General features: G+C 41.6%; 1 protein-coding gene across 8 annotated transcripts in view; it reads right to left on the bottom strand.

Moving 5' to 3' along the window:
- Window positions 1-11,681, bottom strand: part of RNF216 (ring finger protein 216) — a 184,486-nt gene extending 172,805 nt beyond the window's left edge. For all 8 annotated transcript variants that reach the window (XM_082360924.1, XM_082360925.1, XM_082360926.1 and 5 more), the window contains exon 1: window positions 11,513-11,681. The gene's annotated coding sequence lies outside the window, so the exon portion shown is untranslated. The remainder of the gene's footprint in view (window positions 1-11,512) is intronic.
- Between the last annotated feature and the right edge of the window lie 1,659 nt (window positions 11,682-13,340).

The raw sequence follows: 13,340 nt of genomic DNA, 5'->3' as shown, positions 1-13,340 counted from the left end.
AACTAATAAAGACCTACTGTATAGCACAGGGAACTCTACTCAGCACTCTGTAATGGCCTATACGGGAAAAGAATCTAAAAGAGTGGATACATGTATATGTATAACTGAATCACTATGCTGTACACCTGAAACTAACACAACATTGTAAATCAACTATACTCTAATAAAAAATTTTTAAAAAGTCCAAAAAAGCTAATTTCAGTAAAAATTAACAAAGAAAAGAACTGATGTCAAATCTCATACAAAGGTGTAAGAAAAACAAGAAGCAAAACATCCCTATAAACAATAACAACATGCCAGAAAGATGTAACAACCTAAGGGACACTAAGAAAATAATATAAGACATAAAATAACAACATAAATCAGAACTAGAAAAACTCAGAAATGAAGTGATATCTCAGGAAAGAAAAAGAAATTAAATAAAGTGTTTTAGGAATGCAGACTAAATTAGAAGAAACACAAGTGTTAATAAACACAACACATACTGCTTTAGGAGAACTGAAAGGTGAAAGGAAAATTTTAAATAGAAAAATGAAGAGATAAAGGAGCTCTTGAATAAACTGAAAGGGAAGAAAACACAAAAAATTGTGACTGAAAAAAAAAAAACTTTCCTAAAGTAAAAATGTTAAAGCTACATTTCAAAAGAGCACAGTACATACCTAAGGAAAGCAACCCAGAATGACAACCATCAAGACACATTCTAGTAAAATTACTGGACTTTAAAGAAAGAAAGAAAAAAATCCTTTAGCATCTGGGCTTGAGAATTATAACAGAAAAAATTAAGATTATTAACAGATTTTTACAGTGATGCTTTAAGACACCTGAAAACAGATTAAGATACTTTAAAAAAAAACGTGAGCCACAGATTTTATATCCAGCAAAACGTATTTTAAGGAAAAAGTGCACAAACTTAACAATGTACAAGAACTTCCTACAAGATTTTCCTGAGGAATCAACAGAAAAGCAAGCTTCAGGCAACCAAAATGACTAGAGAGACACTGACACAAAGACTAGTGGTAAACATGAAATACATAATTACTTGCAGTACTAAGATTAAATTATAACTAAGATTGAATGATACAGTACAATTATAAAAATTATGGAAGACAGAAGCATATGAAAGATTTTAAAGTTGTTTAATCATGTGGGTGCTGACATTCTGAGACTTTCATTTTGACACTTTTGGGTGTGTTAAAACAAAGTTATAGCATATTCTAATTCTATCAATCCCTGTGTCCTTAAGAATCAAGATTCTTAGTGTGGAAAAAAGGAATTATAATATAGAAGCAATAAAGTAAGTTAAGTAAAACCACTATAGTCCTAAATTTGAATTATAAATATTAGTATAAACTTGTAAAATATATTACTTCCATCCAAAAAAAAAAAAAAGTTTTCAAACAAGACCTGCTTGTAGCAATGAACATCCATAGTGCCCAGATTATTTGAAATACTATTTCTCATTGAAAGAGATGAAGGCTTTTGGGACAAATTACTAATTCCAAGTCTGGGGCAGGAATCATACAAAATGAACATGGAACATCTTGTCATATCACATATCAAGGAAGCTATCAAAGACTACTTATCAAAGACTGAATCCTGTCAGAATAAATTCCTGAAGAGGCTTCCACTGGCAAAAGATGGAACATTTTGAACTTCAGTAAAGATAATAATTGATATGGTACAAACATCTTAGGAAAATGTATAAATGAAAGTGTTCATAATTTTTTTAAAAGGTCATTTTCAAAAGATGATAGTCAACCAATACATTATCTTTAAAACTGGTAAAACAAAGGCAAAGAATCAGGCATTTTCCTGCCTTTTCTATATAAACTATATCACTGGATAACCAAATAGTAGATGCGGAAATCATTTCTTTATAAAATTATTCTAGTATTAATTTAAAAATTCAATTAAAATATCACCATTTTACAATCCTCAGTAATTTACTGGGCCTTGGAATTCCCTGGCATTCCAGTGGTTAGGACTTGGCACTTTCATTCCGGTGGCCCAGGTTCAATCCCTGGTCGGGGAACTAAGATCCCACAAGTGAAAAAAAAAAAAAAATTACTGGACCTAGACATTGAATATCATTGACTGCTAACATCATAGAGACAGTAAGACATAACTGCCTGCTGAGGAAAGAACACTATCTACTGTCTTGACAGAGACAATCAGATCTGGACACAGCCTAATTTTTAGAATAGAGGCTACCTGAAAAACGAAATTTTTGAATTACACCGTTAATTATGCCATCTAGATCAGGTATTCTCAATGGGGGCAATTCTGCAAGGGGGTAAAAAGATCTTATATATTACAATGGTTTGTCATCCTCCCAAATTCAATTCCACCCAACAAAATCTTATTCTTTAGTATTTAATGGGGGAGAATCAGAAAAAAATGTCTCAAAAGGCTCTCCAGGGAGGAATGATTTTTTTTTTAAGCCTGACAAACACCTATCTAGGCTCTGGGAAACTAACAGGTCAAATGATTCAGGTTCAACAACAGATAAATTATAAGGAAAAAGAAAAGGAATGGAAGAGGAACCCTAATAGGGATGCACTCAGGTGAAAACACCATAAAGAAATACAAGAAAATGATCAGACTAATGGTTAATTTCAGGGGGAAGGAATGAATTATGCTCAGGACAGCATGCATAGAGGAGGCTTGGGGATGATCTACTTCTTGACCTAAGTAGTACATATAATCACCTTATAATAATTCATTAAGCCATACATGTTTTATATATTGTTTTTTTTGTAAAAGGCAAAAAACTCCCATGAGATACTGCATACCCATAAGGATTGCTAGAAGCCTGAAAATTGATGACCAAGTGTTGCTGAGGATTTGGAGCAATGGGGACTTTCAAGTACTATTGGTAGGAGAGGAAATTGGTACCACAACTGTGCAAAAAAGAATCCTTGATACTTTATCATTTATAGTGGAAAATATAAATCCTGGAAGACTCAACAATTCACTGTAAAATCTGTACTACAGAAATGTACGCTTATACGCACCAGGTCTATGCACAAGAATGTTTACAGCAGCACTATTCCTAACAGCCAAAAACTGAAAAGGACTCATATCAATGATGGAATGCACAAATACACTGAAGTATGCTCATACAATTGAAACATACACAGCATCAAGAATCAAGCCATTACAGTCACACACAATATGAATGGATCTTAAAACATAATGGGGGCTTCCCTGGTGGCGCAGTGGTTGAGAATCCGCCTGCCAATGCAGGGGAGACGGGTTCGAGCCCTGGTCTGGGAAGATCCCACATGCCACGGAGCAACTAGGCCCGTGAGCCACAACTACTGAGCCTGCGCGTCTGGAGCCTGTGCTCCGCAACAAGAGAGGCCACGATAGTGAGAGGCCCGCGCACCGCGATGAAGAGTGGCCCCCACTTGCCGCAACTAGAGAAAGCCCTCGCACAGAAACGAAGACCCAACACAGCCAAAAATAAATAAAATTAAAAAAAAAAAAAAAAAAAAAAAAAAAAGAACCGTGTGCTCTGACATATCTCAAAATGGTTCCTTTAAAAAACAAAACAAGGGGCTTCCCTGGTGGCGCAGTGGTTGAGAATCTGCCTGCCAATGCAGGGGACACGGGTTCGAGCCCTGGCCTGGGAGGATCCCACGTGCCGCGGAGCGGCTGGGCCCGTGAGCCACAATTGCTGAGCCTGCGCGTCTGGAGCCTGTGCTCCGCAACAAGAGAGGCCGCGATAGTGAGAGGCCTGCGCGCACCGCGATGAAGAGTGGCCCCCGCTCGCCGCAACTGGAGAAAGCCCTCGCACAGAAACGAAGACCCAACACAGCCATAAATAAATAAATAAAATTAAAAACAAAACAAAACAAAACAAAACAAAACAAACCCATAATGGATGGGTGAAGGAATTCAGACATAAAAGAATATATACTGAATGCCTCCATTTAGATAAAGTTTAGGCATAGGCCTAAACTTAGCTGTTTGGGGTGAAATTTCTTTGTGTGTGTGTTGTATTTAACAATGGAAAACTTAGAGGGAAAAAAGTCACCCTAAGGGGAAAAAAGAGTGGTTGCCTCTGTGAAACAGTATTTGGGGGTCAAGAGGAGAGGATTATTGCTTTTATTTCTTTCTGTAGTTTGATTTTGGAATCATTTTCTTGCTTTACTCTGACGGACATCACAAGAATGAAAATCAATAAGTAAGAACCAATGGGGGACAATTATAACTGCTACAGTGGCTTTTCAGTTCCAAGATCCTATCTGTAACCTACCCACTCAAGGTTTTTCTTCCTAAGAAAATCTCAATTTTCTTTGCCTTCCTGTGAGAAATCATGTACTTCAGAGGAGGTGGGCCCCAGACCCTGGCTTATTATATGATGTCTATAAAGAGATAATCAAATGATGTCATCATTTTTCCAAATTAAGATACTATAAAATTTTATATCAAAACTATGTTTAAGTATTACAACATAACTTTCTGGTATGTATAACTGAACAAAAGTATCTCAATGTTTAAAAATTAAAAATCCAAGCATAAGTTTAAGTATCTTACTTGAAATAACAATAATGATGTTATTGATATTTATAAATAGCACGGTATAATGGAAAGAGCTCTGGTATCAAATTTCAACTGCACCTATTCAAGTACTTTTCTTTCAAATACAATTTTTTTAAAAAATGTTTATTTATTTAATTGGCTGTGCCGGGTCTTAGTTGCGGCACGCAGGATCTAGTTCCCTGACCAGGGATCAAACCTGGGCCCCCTGCAATGGGAGCACGGAGACTTAGCCACTGGACCACCAGGGAAGTCCCATCAAATACAATTTTTAAAAAGCATTTTGGGACTTCCCTGGTGGCGCAGTGGTTAGGAACCCGCCTGCCAATGCAGGGGACATGGGTTCGAGCCCTGGTCCGGGAGGATCCCACATGCCACGGAGCAACCAAGCCCGTGCGCCACAACTACTGAGCCTGTGCTCTAGGACCCGTGAGCCACAACTACTGAGCCCACGTGCCGCAACTACTGAAGCCTGGGCGCCTAGAGCCTATGCTCTGCAACAAGAGAAGCCCCTGATCGCTGCAACTAGAGAAAGCCCCCGCGCAGCAATGAAGACCCAACGAACGCAGCCAAAAATTAATTAATTAAAAAAAAAAAGCATTTTGAACACTTAATTCCAATAACCAAGCTTATTTCTTCTTTTACCATAACTAGGTTCCTTCAATTTTACACTGGAAATCAAAGGAAAATGTGATTTATTTTATATCTAATTTAGTTAGACTGTCAAGCTTGTAGTTAAGCAGATTACTAGTGATGCTTTAAAAGCAAGATTCCTCATGAATGGCAAGTACAGTGGCCCCAAGCTGCAGTGAAAAAAGAAGTCTGATGATGAAATTTCTACTCCTGACTAGCTTCTCTGTAAAGGTCATTTAACTCCCTGACATTCAGTCCTCTCATCTGGGCTCAGAGCAGACTGCCTAAGTATGAACCATGGTTTCACCAATTAGTGAATCAGTGACTATGCATAAACTGCTTAATCTCTTGAGCCTAATTCCTTTATTTGTAAAATGACAATACAGTTGTTTTGTCATTTGTTTTAAAATGACAGTTTAAAACAGTTGTTTTAAAATTAATTGAGTTAAACATATATAAAGTGTTTAGCATAATGACTGACAAATAGCAAGTGTCACATTATGACTATTATTATTACCTGTGAAATGGAAACAGCAGATGCACAGTGTTTATTAATAATATGTTGATAATACAACCAAACGGGGGGGGGGGTGGAGAGAGAACTTTATTCTCCTCTTCCAAGGTACTTTTCATTAGTATTACAACTATTCACAGTAAAACTTCTACTTCCTTCTATAAGAAACTTCGTTTTCCCTTTGGAAGTGGCCAGAAGCTATGTATGTCTTTTAGCTTATTGATCAGACACCAAAGTGGAGTTCAGAAATAGGAAATGCCACCCAAAAAAGAATATTTCAGTTCTTACCTCTTGCTTTTAATTATACAAATAATCATTTACACATTTATGATTATACTCTATAGTCAAATATACCAATTAATGCTTCCAAATTAGAACCTAAAATTAGGAGATATTTCATCACTTCATTACTAGTGGAGAATCTTATGTAGTAATACTATAAGAATTTAAGAAAATTGGATGACCATTCTTCTATGTTCTCTTCCACCTCCCACAACTGTCCTAATGATCTTTTTTTTTTATCCCCTTCACTTCCTTGTATGAATGAATCAACACATGATGAGAAGGAGTTCGCATTTTGTTTTCTCCATATGCCCTTGACTATGTCTTACTCATAACTGTACTTCCAGAGTCTCACAGTTGTTGAATGAATGAGTGGCTCCAAAAACATACTCTTCTGCCAGAGACTGGAGCTCTTCATCATAGCCATATACAACCAGAGTCAAGGAACATGGCTTATATGACAACAATAAGTTTATCATGATTTTCTTCAGTTATAAAGTATTACACCATTATAGAAAATTTGGAGAACAAAGGAACAAAATTTGGAGAACAAAGTCGGGAAAAGATGGGAATCACCCATGGTTCTCTCACACAATTTTATTATTTCCGAAATTGCATCTTTGCTTCCTTGTGACCAGGGTCCTTGGCTCTGTCTCTAACAAATCATTTTCTTCTCTTCTCAATTCTTCTATTCATGTCACTTCTCCACTTTTCCTTCCAGATGCTCCTAATATAATACTGTATGATCCTGGGGTTTTGTGGTGTTCCTGTTTTCCAGAGTAATCTTCAAAAATATGCCCATCACTTATGCAACACTGATTTGGGGGTAATAAAGGATGTTTCAAATTTAGTGGGTTAACTCTTTGAATGTTCTAGGGAAAGGTGGGCAAAGAAGAGCCAGGACAGGCTGAGAGAAGCTGACATGCCCATGTCATATCAGCACCCACAAAACCTCTTCCTAGCATATTTTTTAAAGTGTCTATAAATGATTATTGTTTTTAATTCAAATACTCGTTTCTCGTCTTAACATTTGGCTAGCCATTCTTTGTAATCCTGTACTAATATGTAATCAATATTAAATTAACACAGAAAAGTTAATAATGGTTATTTCTAAGTAATAGGTATACATTTTTTGCTTCCTTATATTTTTATATACTAAATTGGTATTATTTACATTAACATTTAAAATTAAAATAACATTAAAAGAGTTTGGCAAATGTTTATTGCAGGCTCACCACATGGTATAAAAGAACTTGTGTTATGCATCATGGGGAACACAAAGAAAATCCAACATGGATCTTGCCTCAAAGAACTTCCATCAGTGAGAGAAAATATGCACACAATTAAGTATACTACAAAGTATAAACCCATTAGTGCAATACAGAGACTATTCCAGTTGAGAGAGGGCAAGTAGTCAGGGTAGGCTTAGTGGAGACAGCAATATTTAAGCTAAACTTAATGCTCTGCCAGTTCCAGGCTTAGTTTTAAGAGAACAGCACTTCCATCTAGGGCTCTTGAAACCCATAGTCACCATGTAAGAAGTCTGACTACCCTGACAGAGAGGCCACATGGAAAGCCCTGACACTACATGAAGAGGGAAAGGGCAGCTGAACCCAGTCTTCCAGCAGTCTCAGACAAGGCGTATGAATAAAGAAGCCATTTTGGAAGTATATCCTCCAGTCCCAGCCACCTTGGCTGACAGCATGTGGGGGGTGGGGGGAAAGGCCCAGGTGAGCCCTTCCCAATTTCTTGACTCAAAAAACTGCCAACAAATAAAACCGTTATACTAACTCACCAGGCTTGGAGGTGGTTTGCTAACAGGTAAGTGAAGCAGAGCTCTAAGTTTATTTTCTGACCAATGGGAAGCAATGCAAAGAGTTGTGCTTTAGGAAAATCAACCTAGCTGCAATGTGTAATCTAGTGGCAGGAAACCCAGGAAGCAAGAGCCAGTGAAGTCTGAACTACAGGTAACAGTAAGCAGAGGGAGAAAAAGATACAAGATACTGACCACAGAGGTTAGATTCAATGGGATTTTTGTATGTAATTGGCCATGAAGGGCATGAGGAAACAAGTAGTCAAAGTTGACCTCGATGTTGAGATCAGGTGACTGGAGAATGGTGATATTATTAAGAAAGAACAAGGAAGCTGATGAGTTCAGAATAAGAAAATGCAATGCATATTAATTTCAATACATAAACAAAATGAAAAAACTAAGGCAAAATAGCATCCATAATTACAGATAATATGCAAACAATTAGTCTGGAGTTTAAGCAGTTTAAAAGAGCTCTAAAAATCCTGCTATCAGTATCTTTCTACAATACAAAAGGTTTTAAACCAAAAATTATTCAAAATTTTCAGTGGGGAAGCTACAGAGTTTAATATATAACATTGAGATTTTTCCTCAACTGTCAACTGAAAATTGGTTCAGAAACTGGGATGTGGAAGCAACCTAAGTGTCCATCAACACATAAACGGATAAAGGAGATATGGCACATATATACAATGGAATATTACTTAGCCATAAAACGAAACGAAATTGAGTTATTTGTAATGACGTGGATGGATCTAGAGTCTGTCATACAGAGTGAAGTAAGTCAGAAAAAGAAAAACAAATACCATATGCTAACACATATATATGGAATCTAAAAAAAAAAAAAGGTTCTGATGAACCTAGGGGCAGGACAGGAATAAAGACACAGACATAGAGAATGGACTTGAGGACATGGGGAGGGGGAAGGGTAAGCTGAGACCAAGTGAGAGAGTGGCATGAACATATATACACTACCAAACATAAAATAGATAGCTAGTGGGAAGCAGCTGCATCGCACGGGGAGATCAGCTCAGGGCTTTGTGACCACCTAGGGGGTGGGATAGGGGGGGTGGGATAGGGAGGGTGGGAGGGAGACGAAAGAGGGAGGAGATATGGGGATATATGTATACATACAGCTGATTCACTTTGTTATACAGCAGAAACTAACACAACACTGTAAAGCAACTACACTCCAATAAAGATGTTAAAAAAAAATAAAGAAAAAGAAACTGGGATGAATGAGCCAGCATATCCTCATCCACAAAGGGGAGAAATCAATGTTTTCAATGATATTTTTACAGTTGATACTGTGAACTCGTGATATCCTGTGAACTCGTGATATCCTGTCCCTTCTATCCCAATACTGTCTACAGCTTACACTCTATGATAAATTTTCATATAGCATTGAGTTTTTTTTTTTTTTTAAAAACCACAGATCTCATCATGTTAGAACCAAAATCCTTACCATGGCCTGTGAAACACTGCCTCATATGGCTCTTGCTGACATAGCTAGCCCCACCTCATACCTCTTCCCCCTATTCACTAATCTGCAGAGACCATGGTTTAGATCCTTCAACATTCCATGCTTCTGCCTTCCACTTCAGGCTCTTCTCTCTGGCTGGGTTACTCTTCTTCACTGCCTCTCTTTGACCAAATTAACTGTATTCATCCTTCAGTTCCTCATCTTAAATGTCACCTCCTCAGAGAAAAACCTTTCTGGACTAACCCCAGTGTTTGTTCACACACCTCTCACTCCTTCAAATCACTCACCACAATGATAATCTACAATTTAGGAAGCTATGATTAATATCTATCTCCTCTGCTAAAAAACGTTCATTCCCATAGCCTCAGGACATAGCACACAGCCTGGCAAAAGTAAATACTCCAGAAGAACTTCTTGAACAAACAAGAAGTTCACAGATATAGCAGGATAATTAGGAGCATGAACTCTGGAGCCAAACTGGGTTCAAGTCCCAGCTCTGACCCTTACAAGCTTTGCAACTAGGTAAGTTATTTTTCAGCACCTCCCTTCCTTCCTCTTTAAAATAAGAATAATGACAAAATCCACAGCACTGAGGAGTCAAAGAGTTAATATATGGAAAATCCTTAGAACAGTACCTGGCTAAAGACAGATGTCTGTAAAGATCTTAACCATAGCCTAGAATATAGTGAACCTTCATTAAACAGGAGCTATCAGAATTAGCAAACACAGGCTCTCTCATCTATCCTGTTCCATAAACTTTGTCTCCCAGACTCACATCTCAACTTCCTTTATTAGACTTCTCCAAAGGGGCTGCAAGGCTTCTCTTTTATTAGCTGCGGCCTGCCTTCAGGAGAAAAATCTAAAGCCTTTATTTAAGTTTACAGGGAGGTCCAAAATCTGGCCCCAGGCTCTCCAAATATTTCCTTAAATTCAACCACTCCCTACCCCCCAGCCGCAATAAATTACTTCTACAAAACACCAACGAAGCAAGGCCATTTCTTAGCCGTCTTCCAGCAGGCCAGCATACTAAAGTCTGCCCAGCCCTCTCTCAGCAGGGTAAGTCATCTTCTCTTTGCATCAAAAAGCCTAGGACAGGGACTTCCCTGGTGGCGCAGGGGTTAAGAATCCACCTGCCAATGCAAGGGGACACGGGTTTGAGCCCTGGTCCGGGAAGATCCCACATGCCGCGGAGCAACTAAGCCCGCGCGCCACAACTACTGAGCCTGTGCTCTAGAGCCTGTGAGCCACAACTACTGAGCCCGCGCACCTGGAGCCCGTGCTCCGCAACACGAGAAGCCACCGCAATGAGAAGCCCGCGCACCGCAACAAAGAGTAGCCCCCGCTCGCCGCGACTAGAGAAAGCCCCTGCGCAGCCAAAAATAAGTAAATAAATAAAAATAAAAAAATAAAAAAGCCTGGGACAACCCTACCCAGGCGCTTATCACGACGCATCCGAGTTCTTTACAGAGCCCTCGGCTCGCTGATGTCGGAACCCTGCCCAGCGGACATCACCGGGACCCTGCAGGCACTCAGTGAGCTTGGTCACGGGACTGAAGCGGCCTGAAGTTTTCGACAACCGTCCCACACGGTATTCGGGCCACATCTCACGCGGGAAGATCGGCCTCGTTCGCCGCTCCGGGCACATTTGTCGGGTTCGCGTTCCCCGCGCTGCCCAGGGTTCTGACACACTCGGGGAGGCCTCACGAGGGCCGGGCAGCAGTGGCCGCCTTTTCGGGAAGACGCCCCTCCAGAGCCGAGTCGGGAGGGTTTGGGACCGCGGCCCGTCAGCCCCCCGCCACCCCCTGCCCTGACCAGGGCGTCGGAGTGCAAACTCACGGCGTGTCGCCCCCCGCGCGCCCCCGGCCGCGCTCTGCTCCACGGCCACCGCCTCCCGTGAGGCGCCGCCGAGGAAACTCGGTCTTTCGGCGCTACCGGCCCGCGAAACTTCCCGAAGTGGCGGGAGCGGCTGAGGGTCCGCCGACCGCCCGCGCCTCTATCGCTCCCTCTCGGCCACTAGCCCCGCTGCTCCGGCCGCTCGGCGCTAGGCGGCGCCCCGCGCGGTCCCGGGCTCGCTCGTGTCGGGGCCGCGGCTGAGCCCGGCCAGCGCCCCCCGCCGCCCCTCACAAACGAGCCCCCGCCCCCATCCCCACCCCCACCCGCGGGCTCAATGGAGGCGCCGGGCGGAGACGCCACTAGCCTCACAGAGCCTGCCGAGTAGCTGGCGCGCCCCGCGGCCGACACTTACTCGCCACTCAACTCGCCGGCTCTCGAGACGGGCTTGGCGACTTCTGTCGCCGCAGCTTCTAATCAGCAGGAGCGGCCGCCACAGCTTCGTGGCCGCAGCCGAGGCCGCCGCTGCGCTCCTTCCGGCCCTTCCGCGGCGTCACCTCGCGCCTGCGCACAGCGCCCCCTCCCGACTAATGACAGGAAGAACCATAGAGGCACGCCGGGTGATAGGGAGGAGGGGTCTGGGGAGTAACACCATAGAGAGGGACGCCTGTCCGCTCCTCCATCCCGCCTCACGGCCCGCTGAGTCTTGACTCCCCCACTAGGCGGGAGGAGGAAAGAAACAGAGAGCCTCTCAACCCCGTGAGGAGGTGTCGCTGTCTCCCTGGAGTTTTCAACTCCAGGGCGTGAAGCGTGAAGCGGGCAGCCGTGGAAATCTCCTGGATATGCATTTATTTGCATCCGTTGCCTTTGGCAAGTCATTCATGCAACACATTTTCGGAGGGCTTCCTGTATGCTAGGCACTGTTCTAGGAATTGGAGCCAAAACGGTATAGACTGTCCCTGTTCTCATGAAGCTTATGTTTTATTGGGAAGTCAATGACTGGTGAACTAATTAACCAACTAAAATACTGGCCTAGACAGGAAGTGTTCTGCAAACACACACACACACACACACACAGAGATGAAAAATAAAACAGAGAAAGGGATAGAGTGATGGGGATAATAGTGTGGTCTAAATGAAGTGAGGGAGTGAGCCGTGGTTACCACCCGGCGGAAGAGCACTTCAAGCAGACGGTATAGAAAGGCCAAAAGCCCTGAGATGGTTAGAAAAACAGCGTTATGCTGTGTGGCTGCATGACAGTGCAGTGAGTGAGACGGAGAGTGGTAGGGAATGGGCTTGGCAAGCTGGTTGGGAGCCAAATCGTAGGTCTTAAATTGAATTTGGATTTTATTCTAAGTGTGATGGGAAGCTACTGGAGAACTGGGAACAGGGACGTGAGTTGATTTGCTTGTGTTTTCCGAGACCAGAATCAGGAAAGCCAGTTAGGAAGTTATTGCAGGATTCTAAATGATAAGAGATCGTGGCTTGGACCAGTACAGTCAGGGAGGAGGTGATGAGAAATGGTCGGAGTAGGGATTTTTTTAAAAGGTAAAACAGAGAGATTTGCAGATGGATTGATGTGGGGTGAGAGAGAATGAAAGGAGTTGAGGATAACTAACTACAAGATTTTTGGCTTGTGCAGTTGGGTGAATGGTGGTGCCATTCACAAATATGGGTAAAATCAGGAGGAATAGATTTTGGTTAGAGTGAGGAGAAGTGAACATGTTTTGCACATGTTACATTGCAAACTAGACCTTCAAGTAGACATATCAATATGCAGTTAGATCCTTTGTTTCTCGATGACTGAGAAACAAAGGATTCTTGGTTAATCTGAAGACTTCATTTGGGAACCAAAAATCTTTTAACAAATAATCTCTCGGACCGTGAGCCACACATTTCCCCGAAAAGTATGCATTTTTCCCAGCGTAATTTTGTTGGGAGTTATATTATTGAGGAATGAACTAAGATGAATATGTGGAACTGTAATTTAATGGCATAGAAATCTGAAGACCTGCAGGAGATTTAAAAATTCCAACCCTTGTTATAACTTTTTAAAAGACTATGAAATTATCAAAACACACGAATCAAGTTTTTTTTAATTAATTAATTAATTTGGCTGCGCTGGGTCTTAGTTGTGACATGCGAACTCTCACTTGCTGCATGCATGTGGGATCTAGTTCCCTGACCAGGGAATGAATCCAGGCCCCCTGCATTGGGAGCACGGAGTCTCAACCACCGCACCA

The sequence above is a fragment of the Balaenoptera borealis genome (assembly GCF_965194805.1).
Source record: "Balaenoptera borealis genome assembly, chromosome: 16".
In the NCBI taxonomy this organism is placed as follows: Eukaryota; Metazoa; Chordata; class Mammalia; order Artiodactyla; family Balaenopteridae; genus Balaenoptera; species Balaenoptera borealis.
Note: the sequence above shows the minus strand (reverse complement) of the source record. Positions and strands in the feature narration are given on the sequence as shown.